A 20,000-nucleotide genomic window follows, 5' to 3' on the forward strand; every position below is an offset into this window, starting at 1 on the left:
CCTCTCCCCTCATGGTACCACCATTCGTCACTGATGACGCCATTCCACATAGCAGTGTAACTGCTGTGAAAAGAGGCATCTTACAAGGAATCGGGGTGGGACAACATAACGGGTGGGCCATTAGGACGCCATGGCTATCTCACCCAAAAATAGATTTTTCCTACGTCAAAATCCGTTTTTTGAGCTCAAGCCATGTCGTCCTGATTGAAGTGTACCAGAGAATTACATATGACTCGGTAGGAAGCCTCAAAGAGAGAGGTCCCAATACCTAAATGCACTTACAGGATTACTCCGTCAAGGCATAGGTATCACTCTCAACTATATATCCCAGAACAGTTAGGAGGCAGTATTGACAAATATGATGGTCCGACAAGGAGGCAATAAGGACCAAAGGACTGCCCTCCTCAATTGGAAATTCACCTGAGTTTAGTGTCGGGAACCCTAAGGAACCCGAAACTGAAGGAGGCATCGTAAGTGAGACGTATGGACAAATACCCCCCAGGAGAAATAAATCCAATTATGTTCAGGAAGGATAATAATGAGGAGGTACACTAAATTTATCGCTGCTAAGGTAATTATAAGCATAATAATAGGGCATAAAATAAAAGGCATGTAACAATTTACTGAATTTTATTCACAAGAATCAGTGCAAAGGTTAACAAGCAATAATCATTAACAGCATATGGAAAATTTATGTACAAAAGTAAATACATCCCATCCATACCCAGACATAAGGTAACATTAGGAGACAAATACATGACATAAGGAACTGTAGGGAACTTATGACAAGATAAACCTGATCAATCGATACATGATCACACATGTACAAAAGGGGGTAATCACCTGAACAAAATGAGATATAGCTTAATCAACATTTAGACAGTTAGGCTGTAGCACTGAAGGAACAAACTGTGTGTCGGAGAGACACATGTGAACCTGAAAAGGAAACGATTAATTGCATTTCGTCTTTTTCCCTGGAAGCAAAAACCAACTGTTTACTTATTTCTAATAACATGCTGGAGGAGTGCCCTAAGACGTACTTTGGGCTACGTCGTTGCAGCTGGTTTGATAACACTTCCTGCAGTCACCACAAAATGGCGTATCTCTTTCAATTGCTTCTGGTAATGCCTGAAGAAAACCCTAGTGGACTTCCAACCAGTATATGCCTGCAGTCCCTCAAAGGACATATACTGGAAAAAGTTCAAGGAGGAAGCCACTTTCCTAGAGTTGTGACCCGATGGCATACTAGATGGGTCCGCTCTTCGTATAAAGTAGTTAATTTTTGCTCTTAACTGTTTCAGAGACAAATCAGACCCCACTGTTTCCCCCTTAAATAATTGACCACCCTTAAACTGCACTGTTCATAGTAAATACACTTTTAAACACTGCACTGGACACGGAGGGATCACCTGGTAGGGGAACTATTTTCCATGGACCCCAATGTTTAGAGGGAAGTTCATTCTTAGCTAGAAAAGCAGGATCATGGTATAAATTAAATACAGTAGGCCCCCGCCATACGACATTAATCCGTTCCGGAGTTGGTATCGTATGGTGAAAATGTCATATGGCGGGCAATAGAATAGTTAATGCGTGAAAAACCCCTGGTAAAAACATTGAAAATTAGAATGTAACAAAATACAATACAGTAGTATAGTAAGCACTGTACTACAGTATACTTATATATAATATACATGTACAGTACTGTACAACATATAATTGAATAACATTATAAATAAAAATTATATACTGTACTGTAAAGAAAAAATAAAATCTTATTTACCTTTGGAGTGACGTGACTTGAGCTGGTAGTGGGTGGAGGCAGAGGGGGGAGTAGACGGTAGATATAAAAACGTATCAATGCTAATTATGTTATGTACACTTAATAATAAATTTATTCTTACTAATAAACTCTTAAAATTAAAAATGCTTTTTGTATTATTTTTGTCTTTTGAATTTTTTTTTTATGATTATTTTTTTAGAACTTGAAAAATTACTAATTTTTTAGTTTTTTGATAGAATCACTATTATCGTTTTTGCTTTCCGACATTTCTCTTTTGGAGAAATATCTATCCAAAGAAGCCTTTTTCTGACAATTCCTCAACATATTCCTAAAATGACTCATATACTTATCATTAACACCCTGCATAAGACGACTTGTGTGAAGTTTTTCTGGGTGTTTCTTTTCAATGAAACTCGTAAGATTTTCATACCAACCGATAGCTTCCCTTATTTCTGACGATGTCGTTTCTTCAGTCTCCCCCCCGTCCTTGCCTCCACTAGAGCTGTACTCTTCTTGAATGATCGTCAACTGCATTGCCTCTAACTCCTTTAAGTCTTCAGTCGTAAGCTCCTCCCTGTGCTCCTCGATAAGGTTATGGACGTCAGGCTCATCGACAACAAGCCCCATGGACCTCCCGATTGAAATTATTTCCTCAACATCACCCTCAGGGGCAGGATCCTCAATGCCCTTGTCTTCAGTTGAGGGATCGAAACCTTCAAAGTCTCGTTCTGCTACAACAGCTGGCCACAATTTCTTCCATGAGGAGTTCAAGGTGCGCCGTGAAACCTCATTCCAAGCTGTGTCGATCATCTTCAGGCATTGAACGATATCAAAATGCCCCCTCCAAAATTGAGGGAGGGTGAGCTGAGTGCTTTCAGTCACTTTGAAGCATCTTCTGAATAGATGCTTCGTGTAAAGCTTCTTGAAGTTGGCAATCACTTGCTGGTCCATAGGCTGGAGGAGAGGGGTGGTGTTTGGTGGCAGATAGAGAACCTTAATAAAGGAAAAGTCAGGATGAATGATGTCCTCGAGGCCAGGAGGGTGAGCAGGGGCATTGTCCAGCACCAGGAGACATTTCAGAGGAAGATCGTTCTTTTCTAAATAGTTCTTGACAGCAGGACCGAAGTAGACGTTTATCCACTCAATAAATATGGTCCTCGTGAACCAGGCCTTAGCATTAGACTTCCAAAATACCGAGAGCCTCTCCTTCGTGATATTTTGTGCCTTGAAGGCACGAGGATTTTCTGAGTGGTATACCAGTAGGGGCTTAATTTTTAAGTCCCCACTGGCATTTGCACAAAATGCGAGCATTAGTTTGTCCTTCATTGGTTTATGGCCTGGAAGTTTCCTTTCTTCAATTGTAATATATGTACGGCGGGGCATTTTCTTCCAGAAAAGGCCAATTTCATTGCAGTTAAAAACTTGCTGATGAATGTAGCCTTCTCTGGAAATTACGTTCTCAAACTTCTTGAGGAATTCTTCTGCTGCTTTCTTGTCAGAACTGGCCGCCTCTCCATGCCTGACGACTGAGTGAATACCATTCCTCTTCCTAAACCGATCAAACCATCCATGAGAAGCCTTAAACTCTTGGGGGGCTTGCTGCGGCGTTCCTTTGCCTCCGCTGTCTCTCTGGGCTTCCACGAGATCGGCAAAGATGGCGCTCGCCTTGTGCGAAATTACCAATTGCGTGAGTGTATCACCAGCGATTTCCTTCTCTTTAATCCACAGAAGAAGGAATCTCTCCATCTCATCGTTGATTGAGGTCCTTCCACTGGCAAGGACAATCATGACTTTAGAAGACTTACTTGCTTTAATGGCTTCCTTATTCTTAATAATTGTACCAATCGTAGATTGGTTACGGCCGTACGTATTAGCAAGGGTAACGATGCGCATGCCTTCTTCATATTTCTTTATGATCTCCAGCTTCGTTTCCATAGTTATCATCTTCTTACTTCTGCCTTTAACATCACTAGCAATCTTGGGAACCATGGCTAACGAATTAAAGTTATAATTAAGCACTAAAATGCACACAAAATAACTATAATTGCAAGCACTCACATGAGATCAAGTCTTTACGAAACGCACACGAGATTCTGAACTGAGCGCGCGTATCACAAAGAGAGAGAGAGGCAGCATCTCTCTCAAGCATTGTGGGAGGATTTTCGGCCAATAGCGTATCAGCATCTTAGTGACGCCGATCAATAGCAGACCAGCTTCTTAGTGACGTATGCAGTGACGTATGAGCGTGGTGGTAAGCTACTGACTCGCACAGTCGTACGCGTAAAAATCGCCAAATTTGAGTTTCAGAATTCGATGCTGTAAGGTGGGGAAAATGTCGTAACGAGGGGACGAAAAAAAATCGTATTCCACACTGTAACATGAAAAAAACGTAAGCTGGGGACGCCGTATGCCGGTGGTCTACTGTACACCATTATCCACAAATTCAATGTGGCCCTCGTCTCTGGAAAGTGCCACAATTTCACTAACACGAGCACCGGAAGCCATCACAATTAAAAAGATGACTTTCCGAGTGAGATCACGAATAGAAGCCGTTTGATTGTCTATGTCCGAAGCGAATTGAAAAAACTCTGTCCAAAGACCAAGAGATAGGCTTCGGTGGAGCCGACGGCCGTAGCCTTGCTCAAGCCTTTGGAATTTTGTTGAAGAGATCCGAGTTAACGTCGACATCAAAGGCGTATAGTATAGGTCTAGTGAGGGCCGATTTGTATGACGAAATCGTGGAGGAAGCTAGACCTTAAGCGTGCAAATCAATCAGGAAACCTAAACAAAAATCCTTAGTAACTGACCCTGGATTCTTGTATTTGACATATTTGACCCATTTCTTCCATGACGCTTCATACTGAGTCATGGGGGTGAACAACTTATAGTTTTCCGCAAATTCTAACTTATCACGTTAAATTTGGAACTTCTTTTTCAGGGCTAGGGCGAAAAAATCATGAGATGAAGATTGTTCTATCTCCATGATGAAGCGTATACAATTTCCTGCTGTACCTCCTGGTACAGAATCGGGTTGGGCAACAGCACCAACTTGGGGTTCAATTCTGTGACCATGGGAAACCAGTTGCTTTTTGGCCACAGAGGAGCCACCGAAGCTTGTCCAGTACCTTCATGAGAAGGTTGAAGGGTGGGAACAGGTAAATCTTCGTTCAACGATTCCAATCCAGGGACATCACGTCCATTCCCACTTCTGCTTGATCCACGTTAGGTGCTACATAGCAGGGAAGTTTCTTGTTGAGACTCGTCGCAAACAGATCCGCTGGAAGTCCAGGGACTTGATCCTGCACGAAAGAGAATGATTTTTCGCCGAGAGACCACTCTGTCTCTAGAGGTTTTGTCCGAGAGAGGGAATCCGCCATCACATTTCTTACTCCCTGAAGGTGTGATGCTGACAGGTGCCAACCTTTCTTCTGAGCCAACATAAAGATGGCTATCATTACATGGTTTATTTGGTGAGACCTTGACCCTTGTATGTTGATTCAATGGACTATCACCTTGCTGTTGAGGACTAGACGGATATGAATGTTCTCCTTCAAGTGTAATTTCTTCAGAGACAAGAAGACTGCCATGGCTCCCAGAATATTGAGGCGAAAAATTCATGAGATGAAGGTTGTTCGTTCTCCATGATGAAGCGTAGACAATCTCCCGCTGTACCTCCTGGGACAAAATCGGGTTGGGAAACGGCACCAACTTGGGGTTCAATTCCGTGACCATGGGAAACCAGTTGCTCTTTGGCAACAGAGGATCCACCGAAGCTTGTCCAGAACCTTCATGAGGAGGCTAAACGGTGGGAACAGGTAAATCTTCGTCCAACGATTCCAATCCAGGGACATCGCGTCCATTCCCAGTGCTGCTTGATCCACGTTCGGTGCTACATAGCAGGGAAGTTTCTTGTTGAGACTCGTCGCAAACAGATCCACTTGAAGTCCAGGGACTTGATCCTGCACAAATGAGAATGATTTTTCGTCGAGAGACCACTCCGTCTACAGGTTTTGTCCGAGAGAGGGAATCCGCTACAGTGTATCACATTTTTTACTCCCTGAGGGTGGGTTGCTGACAGGTGCCAACCTTTCTTCTGTGCCAACGTAAATATGGCTATCATTACGTGGTTTATTTTGGGAGACCTCAACCCTTGTATGTTGATGCAATGGACTATCACCTTGCTGTTAAGGACTAGACATATATGAATGTTCTCCTTCAAGTGTAATTTCTTGAAGGACAAGAAGAGTGCCATGGCCTCTAGAATATTGATTTTGAATTGTTGAAGTTTTTGAGACCAACGGCCTTGCACTTTCTTGAGCTGGGTATGACCCCCCAACCATCCAACGAGGCGTCGGCATTCAAGTGTCACTACTGGAGGAGGAAAGCGCAACGGCACCGTTTGTAAAAGACTTTTGGCAGTGGACCACGGTCGAAGTTGCTTGCGCAGTAAAACCGGAGTCTGCTTCTGATAGTCGTGAAGAGCTTTGGAGGCTCTCCTTTTCCAAGCTCTGCTTGCATCCTTGAGTCGTACTTTGAGGACAGGGTTCGTTTCTGAGGCGAATTGTAAAGATCCTAGAACCCTCTCCTGACATTTGGCGATCGTCCCCAACTTGATCAGGGACCTGACTGACTTCGCTATTTCCTTTCTCTTGGAGGGAGGAATAGATAGGGAGTGAGACTTGAGGTTCCAACGAATCCCCAACCACTGGAAGTCTTGAGCTAGGGCCAGTCTTGATTTCTTGAAGTTGATCTGAAATCCAAGGGACTGAAGGAACCGTACAACTCGGGTGGTTGCATCCGAGCACTCCAGTGCCGAGGGAGCCCACACTTGCTAGTCGTCCAGGTACGTCGCTACTTGAAGGTCTTTCTCCTGAAGTTTTTGTACGACTGCGTCGATAAGCTTCGTGAAAATCCCCGGAGCTATGTTAGGCCTGAATTGCATAGCTCTGAATACATAGCCCTTTCTCTCCAGGCTGAAACCAAGGTACTGTAGGGGGAGAAGCGTTGTCCTACCGGAAGATGCCAATAAGCGTCGGTAAGATCTATAGAGAGGGTGTAAGCCTCCCGGGGTAGTAAGGTCCCTATCTATGAAATAGTCAGCATCCAGAACCTATCGCACTGAACAAACAGGTTTAGATGGGACAAGTCGAGAATAGTTCCAGGTATGCTCGAATCTTTCTTTGGCATGCTAAATAGATGACCTTGAAATCTCATAGATCTCGTGCAATGGATAACATTTCTCTTCAGGAGGTCTTGTACATATTGTTCCAGATGAGGTGTTGTTTTCTGGAAGAATCTCCTGAGATTTGGTGGCCTTTGTTTCCACTTCCAACCCAAGCTGTTGGAAATGAAGCTTTGTGCCCAAGGACTGAAGGACCAACGGTCCTTGAACAAGGCTAGCCATCCCCCTACCAGGAGACCTTCATTGTTTGTGTTGTGGAGGTGAACCTCTTCCTCCTCTGCCATCTCGATGTCCACGACCCCTGGACTTGCCTTCTCTGTCAGGGGGGCCTCTGCCCCCTTTTTCTTTCTTGGGAGATCAAAAGGAAGACAACCCTTGCTCATACACCGGGTTGAAGGCCGGGGACTCTGTCACCATTTGCTGGGGCACAGCGTATACGTCTGAGGGATGGCGGCAGGGGGAGGAGCAAACGACTTCCGATGATAGGTTGGGTTGCGAGACCTCTTGGGTTGTGGGCCTCCCCCAGGGGTGAACTTCCTCTTCAAGGAGATCCCCCACTTCTGGAAAAGGCTCTTGTTCTCTGCGGCAGCCTTATCTGGGACTTCCTTCACCAACTTCTGAGGATTCAGGTCTTTTCCCCAGATGCTAGAGTCGATGAGACATTTCGGCTCATGGCGGATGGTAGCTGTGGCAAGTACATGCTCTCTACAGGTTCTACAAGCCTGAAAGAAAGCATAAAGGTCCTTCATAAAGGTGGCGAGATGAGTCTTCGCCAACAAGGAAAAGACTGGGGCATCAGTAATATTCCCGATCATCATCTCCATGAAGCACTGCAGAGACATCGATGCTGACAACCTTTCCCTGGCCTCCAGCTCAGCCTTAAGAAGGTGTTCAAGAATCCTGGGCAGCTTCTCGTTAAACTGGCAGCCGGCATCATGTGGTAAGATAAGTGAGACCGGTTTGCACTCTTCCAAAGCAGGGAGAGGCTTACCTTCTCGAATGGCTTTCTCCATTGCCACGTAGCCCTCCGAGGCAAAGGGGAAGACCTTTTTGTCCGGAGCCACGAAGGTGGCCAACCTCTTACCGAAGGCGCCAAGCTGTGTATTGATACACCCTGCCGTCTTCATCTCTTTCACTGCCAGGTGTTGAGCCCTTGTGTGTTCTCGGAGGATCGTTTCCTTAGGGATGGTTTCATCCCTCAACGGAACCCCCTCAGCTAGCTTCACGTAGCAAAGGGGGTAGGCATCAATGTCGGGGTAAAATTCCAGATCCGCCACCAGTCTGGAACCCAGCCCTTCACCAATGTGGAGGGTGCCCTCGGAGAGCACTGCGTGGTCAGGATACCTCCAGGGATTTTGCTGCGTGCAATAAGGTAGCTGGGAGGGCAAGACTTTATCCTTAGTTGGCTCCTCTTGCTTCTTCAAGGCCTGGATCTCTTCACGTAAGGCCCTGAACATCATCAGCTGGTATTGCTGATTCCCCTCCATGAAGGATTTCATGTTAGCCATAAATACCGGATCCATTGTAGTACCCGAGGTACTCGGGAACTGAGGGGGCTCCATGAGCCCAGCAGGAGATGATTGGGGGAAAGAGGCAGGAAGAGGTAGTCATCACCGTAGACAGGGAGGCCGTTGTCGTAGTGGGGGCTGAAGTGTTAGACACCACTGAATCCTTGATGATCCCCAAACTTGCATCATCCACCTCCGGCAGGTAAGAGTTATCCACCAAAGGGAGGGGTTCTTCATCAGACTTCACCGTGGAAAGGAGAGCCGATTCCTTACCCTGGGAGAGAGAGGAGACCGGAGACATCCTCTCGGAGTCTAGGCTCGTCGCACCCAACGCTTTGTCGACCTGTAGCTGGACCGTTGGGCGGGGTTTGGGTTTAAAGTAGCCCAAAACCGAATCAGGTGCCGCCTTGGGGAAGAGGATATCCTTCCACTTGTTAGAGGGGAGGTAAGGGGCCTTCGGATCAGAGTTCTTCTTGAACCCTCTTACCCAGGTGCGAAGGGACCGCTGGAAGAACACACGTTTGTCATCGGAGGTATCCTTCGAGACCCATCTGGAGTGATGCAGGTCCTTATAAACACTGCAATCCTGAGGGTCCCAGTACGAGACTGGACCCTTCATCCTCTGACACTTCGCATGTGTGCCGCAAGTATTGTGACCGCAAGGATGCCTCACGATCCTGGCACAAATCTGCACTTTACAGTGCATCTCCGTCCTAGGCACCGTCTGTAAGGAGAAAAAAAAGTTTAAATGAACATTGAGTCCTCTGTCACCAAAAGCTGAAAGAAATGGGTTAGTAACATTCTATGTTGACAATTGAGGGAATAGTAATCCTCAAATTGTGTGTAAATGCAGTTGGTGAGAAAGGAGGGGATAAAGTACAAAATGTCCATTCCCCTATTAAACGACGTTAGATTGGAATGAATAGCCTCCTTAGTGTCAGTTGCAATAGGCCCAAAGAGGGGGCGTGTTGTTCATGGAGAGAACCGTCGCTCCTATATATCCGCAGAGAAATAGCCAATTAGAAGGCAACGGTACGGGTAAACTTAATAGTTTAAGCAATCGATGCATCGATTAATGACCAAGAGTCTATAGCAACCCGAGGACTATAATTACAGGTTGATAACCTCTCTTAGGTAAGTCCGGGATTTGGAACTAGCGTAGAGTTATCACCCATCTATTCAATCCACACCCTCAGAGGGGAATGGGCAAATTGATAGAAAACCAATAACCATATGTAGTGATTATTTCCATGCCGGGGCCTAGAAGACCTTTGGTAAAAGGGATTCCCAGGCCCCGCATACGTAAAGTAGCCTCAAAAGTTGAAGGAGTAAGGCCTTTATGTTGTTCTGTAGTTGAATTCACTGACAGTTGGTAGAGAACCCACCCTAGGTTAGGTAAGGTGGTCTCAGATAAAGAGGACAGAAAGGCATGTGCCCTAGAGAAACCGTCGTTGCTGGAAGTACCGGCAGCGCCAGGTGGGTAACGGCATTACCGCCAGCGTCCTATGTGCCCTAAGGCGTTGGTATAGACATTCACTCCCATAGACTAGTACTAGCCCCGCCGCTAGTAACAGCAATGCCGTCAGGGCCAATGGTGCCTAGGGGCGGCGGAGATAACCAGCATGGGTTTCCGCAGAAAAGACCTTGCCATAGGTGAAAGCAGTGTCACCAGTGGCGGCACTGCCGTGAGTAGCGACGTATCGCCGGTACAGGTACTATAGGATAGTGTGCTGATAGGTGGCGGCAAAGCCGTTAGGTACCAGCACTGCCGTCAGTCTGACAGCTTACCCCCTCAGGGAGAAGCATGCTGGCGTCCATGGAGGGAACCAACCCCCACGATCAACAAATGCAAATACACAGCAGCATAATGATAAAATTCATGCAATGTCAGTCCCGGAAAGGCTAGGATATAAAAGAGAGGTGACGGCATGGTGTAGCTATACTCATGCACCATATGAGCATTCCCTAAACAATCCCCAGAACAGAGGCGACGGCAAGGATGTCAGGCTCAGAAAGAAATCTGTACCTTGCCTCAATATGGAGTTACAAATACAGTTGTAATGGGGGTCTAGAAATGTGACCCGACCTGGTTATCTTTTGTGGTGTACTGTATATTTAAAGAATGCAAGGAGTGCACAAATCAAGATCACTTGCACTCGATGGTGACATGGCAATCTCAGTACATGGACACTCACCCGCTTTGTTGATATCCTTAGTGGGAGTTATTGGAGTATCCTAAGGGGAAACATTTTGGCTAGTAGGTACATTACTAGAGACTGCAGGTGGCAGTAAATTCTGACATAAGATAGGCACATTCTGATCATTATTAATGGTACCAGTACTATCTGCTGGGGGAACAGGAATCTGTCTACGAAATATTTGTGAGATATACCTCTTGCAAATTGCATTGTTGGCATTGGCTAATTTTACCTTGAAATTCTTACCATTGATTATTTCAGCCACATTACCAAACAACCACTCGGCTCCTACCCCAAGTTTTTAAAGGAAATAACATCACCCATCAGATTTAATTAGAATCCATAAATGATATAAAATCTGTAGAGATAAAGCAGGGCCCATTGTCTGGTACGAGCTCTTCAGGTAGACCAAATCTACAAAAGGTTTTTTATAATAATTTTACAGTTTTAGATGAGGTTAAGTGCTTGGAAGCATGGACATCCAGAAACATAGATTTGGAGTCAATAATAATGAAAAAATAAAAACCCTCTAATGGGCCAAACCAGTCCACATGGAGCTTCTGTCATAAGGAATGGGTTGCTGGCCAACTAGTCACTAACACTTTTATGACTACTATTAGTGAAGCACTCAGCACAAGATTTAGTGACCTGATCAAGGTCCATGTCAATACTAGGCCAAAACACCACAGTTTGCGCGTGACCTCATAGCCCTAGTACCTGGATGACCATTATGGAGTTGCTTCATAACAATAGCTCGATACACTTCTGGAACAAATAGTCTATTATGATATAATGACAATTCATTTTCAATTGACAGTTCCCACTGTATTTTCTTATACGTCTCCACTTGTGGATTAATGTCTGTTAGTTTCCTGAGAAATCCAAATCTTACAAAGTCCTTTTCTTGAGATAGAATAGAATCTTTGAGTGTGGCTTCCTTAAGTACTTCCACAGAACGTTCATCAAATTCATTCACTATACTAGTGAGTTTAACATTTTAATTCGGTATCTGAAATTTAACTGTTACCTTCAATAGGTAATCTTGATAAGCTATCCGCTCTAACATTCTTATTACCAGGAATTAGTTCAATTGTGTAATCAAAAGATTAGAGAAGGACAGGCCATCTTAGTAATCTGGCATTTACAATTTTAGTTATAGGTTAACTGTTGTGGAAGATATGAATTAGAGAACGATGGTCAGTTCTCAACACAAAATGTCTCCCAATCAAATATTTAGCAAACTTATTTACAGCAAAAACAATAGCCAGTCCTTCTCTGTTAATTTGAGCATAATTCTTTTCAGTGTGTGTCAATTTTCTACTTGTAAAAGATATAGTTGACACAGACTTGTTTACATGTTGCTGAAGGAGAACAGCACCCACACCAACTGGTGACGCATTCACCTCCGCTTTTAATCTAGCAAGTGTATCCAATTTATTAAGTGAGTCATGAGAAGCTACAGCAATTTTCAAGGTGTTAAAGGCGTTCTTAGTTACTTTGGGTCATGTAAAATCAACCCCCTTTTTAGTCAGGTCTTACAGAGGGGAGGCAATAGTAAAAATAAATTAATGAATTAATGATAAAATGAAATAAGATCTAGAAATTACTTGAGCTGAGTGACAGTGTGAGGAATTGGAGCATCAACTATGGCTTTAACTTTTACTCCTCTGGCTCATATCTCTTCTCTACAGAGCTTAAAACCAAAGTACTTGACAGAAGTTACTCGGAACACAGATTTCTTCACATTCAGAGGAATGTTGGCATTACACAAAGTACGAAGAACCTCTCTTACACGTTTATCATGTTCAGCAGGCGAGTCTCCACATATGATAATATCATCAAGATATGGATAAACAAGATCAAAAGAAGTAATATTTGGGAAATGAACTCCTGAAATATTACAGGAGCAGAATGGATGGTAAATGTCAGCCGTAAAGATGTATATAGACCCAAATGTGTGTTAGTTACCAGATATTTACGGTCTTCTGGAGCAACTTCAATTTGCAAATTATCATTCTTGATTTTAAGTCTGGTATAATACTTATGTCCAGACACATTAGAAATAAATTCGGACGTATTAGGTCATAGGAATTTAGACCTATAAAGAACTTCATTTACCTAGCGAAAGTTCCCACAAACCTTAAGGGATCTATCCTTTTTCCTGATAGTAACAATTGGCGAGGCATAATTTTAAAATTCTACTTTTTCTATGATATTATTTTCTAGCTCTCGCATCGCATTCTCAACCTCACTGCATAACGTCAGTGGCGCTGTGCTGGCCTTCTGAAAAAAAGGAACACGACCAACTTTAAGATACAATCGGGTTTGACAGTACTTAATAGGTTTCAAACCATTTACATCATAGTTTTACACAAAATCTTGTACATTTAATTGATGGACATTAATTATATTGCATTTATTCATTAAATTCGTACCAATCAAGTTATTTGGGAAGTCTGACCCAACAACTATGAATTCAACATCTGAATGATTTTGCTATTTATACTGAAAATATTTAACTTTGACCTTCCCAAATATTTTATTTGGTACTTGCTTATAACTCTGCAATTTAGTCCTACAGTTCAGTAATTTACAATTCAACTTCTCATAATTATCATACTTCAATAGGGAAATAGCTGAAACTGTGTCAGTTTCAAATAGAAATGGCTGATGATTCAATTAACAGCTAACAACATAAGGTTGAACAATTTAAATCAAGTGACTTCATCATCGGATCCCTCTCCTTTGACCATGTCTTCAGGAAAATTCTTTTAAGGAGGTTTTGTCGTTTGTGGCAATCTTGTCTCTTTCCTGGTTGGTGATGACGCTTGGCCATTGGACATCCGGTCATAGGAGATGCTCTTCATCTTGCGCTTGCATACTTATGATACTCGGCCAGGCTTGCCATATATTCCTAACAAGTAGCATTTCTCAGCCGACAGTCCCGTTCTAAATGGTTCATCTTGCCACATACCTTACATATAACTCATTTAGCCTATTAACACTTTGAACCTCTTGCTCCTGATATGCTGCTTCTAGGTTGGATAAGGCTGCCAATAAATCCCCCACAATATCCTAAAAATGTTGAGTTGGACTTGATTAGATTCATCTGTGATCTCTTGAGCCCGCAAAGCAACAATCATTGATTTCAACCAACTATCTAAGGATTGTGACCGGCACAAACTTCAGGAAATGGTGTGCCATTTTTCATTAAAGGTTTAAAGGCCGCTCATGAATGGCAGAGGCAAGGGACAGTGACATTGCCCTATCAAGCAGGACAGTGCCCTATCAAGCAGGACAGTGTCCTAGAGACTGATCATATATACATATGATCAGCGCCCAAGTCCCCACTCCACCCAAGCTAGGACCAAGGAGGGCTAGGCAAGGGCTGTTGATACCTCAGCAGATAGACCTATAGGCTCCCCCAACCCCCCATCCTTAGCTCATAAGAATGGTGAGGTTGCAGCGACGAAATAAACTAACGATTTTGAGGGGGACCCAAACTTCAGTCTGACTATCACCAGTCGGGTACGTTACCACATCGGCCATGTAATTATAAGTAAACACTTGAAATCAGCTGCTTAACTAACATTAGTAACGCCTATGTTCAGTTAAACATTTAAACTTACAGAGATTTCCTGTTACCACCATTGAATTTTAGCAGCAGTTCCCTAAATTTAGGCTGCTTGTGTAATGGAAGGCATTTTATCTACGATTCCCATCCTTGTCGCCACTGACATAACTTAACACCTCCATGGGCTTAAGGTGGATTAGATACACACTTCGTGTACAGTACTAGCACATTTATTGTCCCATCACTGTGATACATATCATTACTGTTCTCTCCTGAGCCGCCCTTTTTGGATACTGTTTACATTGTTCTTTTTGACTGGGTGCTGTCAGCGTTACAAAGGATAAAAACAGTAATGTCTACCAATTGTAAAGCATCATTTTATCAGGGTTACAACTGTATGCACAGCTTCTCTAACATCTTTGGTCATTATATCCATCACAATGTTGAAGATGAATGGGCTAAGTGCTGACCCCTGGTGTGATCCAACTCCTATTTCAAATCTGTCTCTCTCGCCAACCCTGGCTCTCACTCTAGTATGCACATTCTTGTACATCTCGCAAACAATTGTGACATACTTTTCTGCTACCATCTTCTCCTTCAAAGTTCTTTATATTTCTTGTCTTAGTACTCGGTTTTATGCCTTTCAAGGTCTATGAATACCATATGGAAGTCTCACATTTCTTTCTCTGCATTTCTCCATCAGCTGCCTTTTTCAAAATATTCCACCCATTGTGCTGCTTCCCTCCATAAATCCTAGTTGTGCTTTCCCTATTCTCACTTTCCCTCTTAGCCTGACATCTATCATTATTTTCAGAATCTTTAACATGTGAGATATTAGTATGATGCTTTAAGATTGCTGCATTCATGAACATCACCTTTACCTTTAAATGTAGGTATTAATATGCTTCCTGCTACTCCTCTGGTATCTTTTGTGTTCAAATATTTTTACCATTAAATCCCAGAAGATGTCTACCCCTTCCTCTCCCAGGACTCTCCAAACTTTGACTGGAATAAGTCAGGTTCTGTTGCCTCCCCATTCCTCATTCTCTTCAAGGCTTGTATTATTTCATCCCTAGTCAATCCCATTACCATTCCAATGTTTTCCTGTCCATCCTCTCTTATTTTCTTCATTTAGCATTTACTCGAAACACTCGTTCCATTTCTTCAAGATGTCTTCCTCCTTTATGACCAAACTATTCCTCTCTTTAATTTGCTTGATATAAGTGTTATCCGTTGTTCTTTTATTACTTACTTTTGACAGTTTAAGCATCTTATTCAACCTTTCTTAGTTTCCATTTCATCTTAAAGCCCTTCCTGTGCCCTTGCCCTAGCTCGAGCTACCACTTTTTTACTTCTTTGTTTCTCTCTCTGTCCTCTTCCAACTGCGACTCTTTGAATTTATTCTTTGTTTTCATTTTATCCTTTGTTTTCATTTTACCTTTTACAACATTCTCACCTTCCCCCAAAACCAGCTTTCTTTTTCTTGCCATAGTAATCCAGATTTTTCCCCTATTATATCCCTCCCATGCTTTCTAATCACTGATGCAGTATGCCTCCACTATTCTTCCACATCTTCAGTTCCAAGATTAACCTCTTACACCAGTCTTCTCCTAAACTTTTCTGATCATTATCTCTCCCTAATAATTTATACCACCTGGTTTTCCTTGCCCCATTTATTTTTGTTTTACTTTCTCTTTTCATCTTCAGGTCCATACAAAATATCCTATGTTGGGTGGTCACATGATCACCTATGAAAACTTTACAATTCTTAACTTCCACCTGCCTTGATCTATTGTAAAGAAAGTACAGTAATCTATTTATATGCATCTACCACCACTCCTGTATTTTATCAAGTGTTCCCTCCCTTTTTTGAAAAACGTGTTCACTGTCATTATATCAAAAGACATGGGAGAGTTTACTTTACTCTCTCCATCTGGGTTTCTTTCCCTAATCCAGTGTCCTCCATGCACATGTTCAATAACATAATTTCCATTTCCAACATGTTCATTAAAATCTGCCACTACTATAATCCTCTCCTGCTCCTTCAGTTCTTGTATTACCTCGTTCCAAAAACAGCTTTTTTTTTTTTTTCTTTTTCCGCAGCCCACTTGTGTTGCTTAAGCACTAATGTCGTTCATTGTCTCCCCTATATATCTTCACTCTGATAATGCAAACTATCTTTCTATTCACTTCAGTCACTGCATTCTTCATTTCCCCAGATAAAACTGCATCAGTGTCATTATTACCCTGCTTATTTGCTCCACTATAGATTAGCTTGTAACCATCCCCCGGCTCTTTGGCTTTATTGCCCTTCCACCAAGTTTCCTGCATGCACAAAATATCCACCTTCTTTATCCTCATTAAATCTCCCAACTCTCCTCCTCTTCCTGTCATCAACCCATTATTGAACTGGCCTATTCAAATCTCATTTGTAGCTCTGTTCTTTAGCTGCACTCACTCATTATCCCTCGCCTTGTTAAAGAGTTAGGGAGATGTGTATGTGCGTCATTTATGGAGCACGCCTTAGTCCTATTTTCCATCTATATTTCAATTCATTCCATTGGTTTTGGTGTGGTTTTTACTGTCTGATGCCCTTCCTGATACCAACCCTCTTTATTTATCTGTGCTTGGTATCGGCATCCATTTAGGCAGGCTTGCTCCCCAGGTGGCTAGGTTCCCTTTAAGATTATATTGATCCTAGATCATGTATTTGGGCATCCCCAAATCTGGATTTCAAATGTGAGTGTCATTTTGTTGCCACCAGACACTACATGTCTTCAACCAATGGACCAAAGTGTCATAGCTCTCTTCAAGTGCTACGATGACAGCATAAATATTCATGAGTTTTGAAAGATCTGCAATATTTAACCATATCCATATACCAAAGGCACTTCCCCCAATTTTGGGGGGTAGCCGACATCAACAATGAAACAAAACAAAAAAGGGGACCTCTACTCTCTACGTTCCTCCAGCCTAACCAGGGACTCAACCGAGTTCAGCTGGTACTGCTAGGGTGCCATCAATGTCGGGTTTTACATAAAAAAAAACTCAATACAGTAGCTATGTTGTCACCAACAATCACATCGCCATCCTCTTATTCTAACAACTACTTTGCCACGTCCAGTTCCTCCTTTTTTCATGTCTAATAATAAAAGATGCCAACTTTTAAGATAGACTCACCATTGTTAATGTTGTAATATAGTATTACTGTATGAAGATAAACTTTCTCTCTCTCTCTCTCTCTCTCTCTCTCTCTCTCTCTCTCTCTCTCTCTCTCTCTCTCTCTCTCTCTCCTCCTTACATTTTATTCAAATACTTTATTCAAGTACCTCACATGAAAGCTTATTAATGTATGTATTTGCTTTTATATAATGATAGTAGGTTGTTGGTAGGCCTACTCTATCTTATATAGGAAATATATAAGTCACTTTATAAGGTGAAATTCCAACTTACATAAAATATAGACTTATTGCATGACCTCCTGGACTCGTTACTGGTGTAGGGTGAGCTACTACTGTAATGTACTAAGAAATATATGATACAGGAATTATAAGATGTGTATTAAATTATGTGGCAAGCAACCTTATGAAAAGATAACCTTAATTATGAAGTGTCATTGTTTGATTGGGGAGTATAACATACATAAATAGTTGAGTGTGTTTTGAAATTGAGCTAGGGTGTATTGTATTATAGTGACTGGAGAAGATTGTAGAGACTAACTCTATATACATATGATTAGCACCCTAGCCCCCTTTCCATAAGCCATGACCAGGAAGGACTAGGCAATATTATTAATATTATTACTTGCTAAGCTACAACCCTAGTTGGTAAAGGAGGATGCTATAAGTTCAGGGGGCTCCAACAGGGAAAATATCCCAGTGAGGAAAAGAAACAAGAAAGACTAGAATATTTTAAGAACAGCAACAACATCGAATTAAATATCTCCTATATAAACTACAAAAACTTCAACAAAACAGGAGGAAGAGAAATAAGACAGAATAGTGTGCCAGAGTGTACCCTCATGCAAGAGAACTTTAGCCCAAGACAGTGAAGACCATGGTACAGAGGCTATTGCACTACCTAAGACTAGAAGAGCTGATTAGCACAGCTAAATTGTCTCTTTTACCCTTACATAGAGGAAAGTGGCTACTGAACAATAACACTGCAGTAACCCCTTGGGTGAAGAGGAATTGTTGGGTAGTCTCAGTATTGTCAAGTGTATGAGGTTAGAGGAGAGTATGTTAGGAATAGGCCAGACTATTCGGTGTATGTGTAGACAAAGGGAAAATGAACCATAACGAGAGAGGATCCAATGTAGTACTGTCTAGCCAGTCAAAGGACCCATAAATCTGTAGCGGTAGTATCTTAACGGGTGGCTGGTGCCCTGGCCAACCTACTACCTAAATACCTAATAGCTGCTAATAATTCGGTAGGTAGACTCATAAGCTTCAATCCTCCCAGTCATCCCTTGCCCGCAAGGATGGTGAAGTTGCAGAAACTACAGTACTAGAAACTACTGGGCTGGAGCAGGGCTCAAACCCCTGTTCAACATATTGCAAAAAATTGATTTTTCCAATATGCTACCACAACCCAAGCTGTGTTCAAGTCATATTTTTAGTATGTGTGTTGTTTGTTTCCAGAGGCTGTGTTTCATCATTACTCAAGTGCTCATGTTGGAGAGCCGTGTACAATTGATAGATGAGATTTTTAGTTCACCGGGGACATAAGGTTTGGGGAAGGTTGCCAGACTCCCCCAGAGATTATTATTACAGTATCTGTTTACTCTGTGTAGATAGAAATATTTACTTAAATTATATAATTCCTATCTATTATTCGTGGTTTCTATATGATATTGAATAGGAATAATATAGTGCAGCATGGGAACTAGGGATCGTCATTTGAGACACTTTTCCTAATCCCGGGATTTCGGGAAAAAGTTAGTGGTTTCTCGGGATCCCAGGAAATTCCTGAGAAACCCCTGGATTTTATAAGAAAATTATTTCTATATTTCAGGAATGAAATATTGCAAAAGTCTCATAGCACATGATTATTTGATTATTATTAGAGAATTTGAAAAGACATATCCGCAATATCTAATTTAATAAAAGAAACATTCAATGATATTAACAAGAAGAAAATAAGAGTGATTGAACACAATTTTATGCAGTTATTGCTCCTGAAATAAGATAAGAAACTGGCGCATCTTTTAACAAATGATATGAAAATATCTTATGCAGTTATATGCTTTTGTAATATAAACCTGGTGAAAGAAAAATTATCAATTTTCATTACAAATAACCAAATTATCAAATAGAAAGGCCTGTAATAACTGTATACGATCACATGCTTTTGTAATATAAACCTGGTGCAATAAAAACTTATGTGTCATCACAAATATAAAAAAGTCAAGTCAAAATGACTGTCTTTAAGCAACCCCGAAAAGCTTAAACTTCATGAAACCTGTGTATATGCCAGTTATGTCAAATAGACAAAAAAGAACACTATATATTCATGTAACACTCTTTTGATAAAATAACTGAAATAGAAAAAATAATAAATTTGCTTGTATCCTTTGCTACAAAGTACAAATTACTTTTACATTAAATATGCAGGTAGAAGACTCAAACAATTAACACTAACATTATTTCTAATTCTTGTGATAAACCGTCCTACAGCTAAAAAAGCTCTTTCTGCTTTGACAGATGTGGGTGGTATAGATTCTAATGCAACTGTTATCTTGTTTATGGTGGCTGTCTTT

At 41.9% G+C, this 20,000-nt stretch overlaps 1 protein-coding gene across 2 annotated transcripts in view; it reads left to right on the forward strand.

The window, feature by feature from the left end:
* The window catches only part of LOC137626005 (acyl-CoA-binding domain-containing protein 5-like), a 366,138-nt gene that overhangs the window by 182,192 nt on the left and 163,946 nt on the right, over positions 1–20,000 (forward strand). The gene's annotated exons all lie outside the window — the stretch shown is intronic.

This window comes from Palaemon carinicauda, chromosome 2, assembly GCF_036898095.1.
Source record: "Palaemon carinicauda isolate YSFRI2023 chromosome 2, ASM3689809v2, whole genome shotgun sequence".
NCBI lineage: Eukaryota > Metazoa > Arthropoda > Malacostraca > Decapoda > Palaemonidae > Palaemon > Palaemon carinicauda.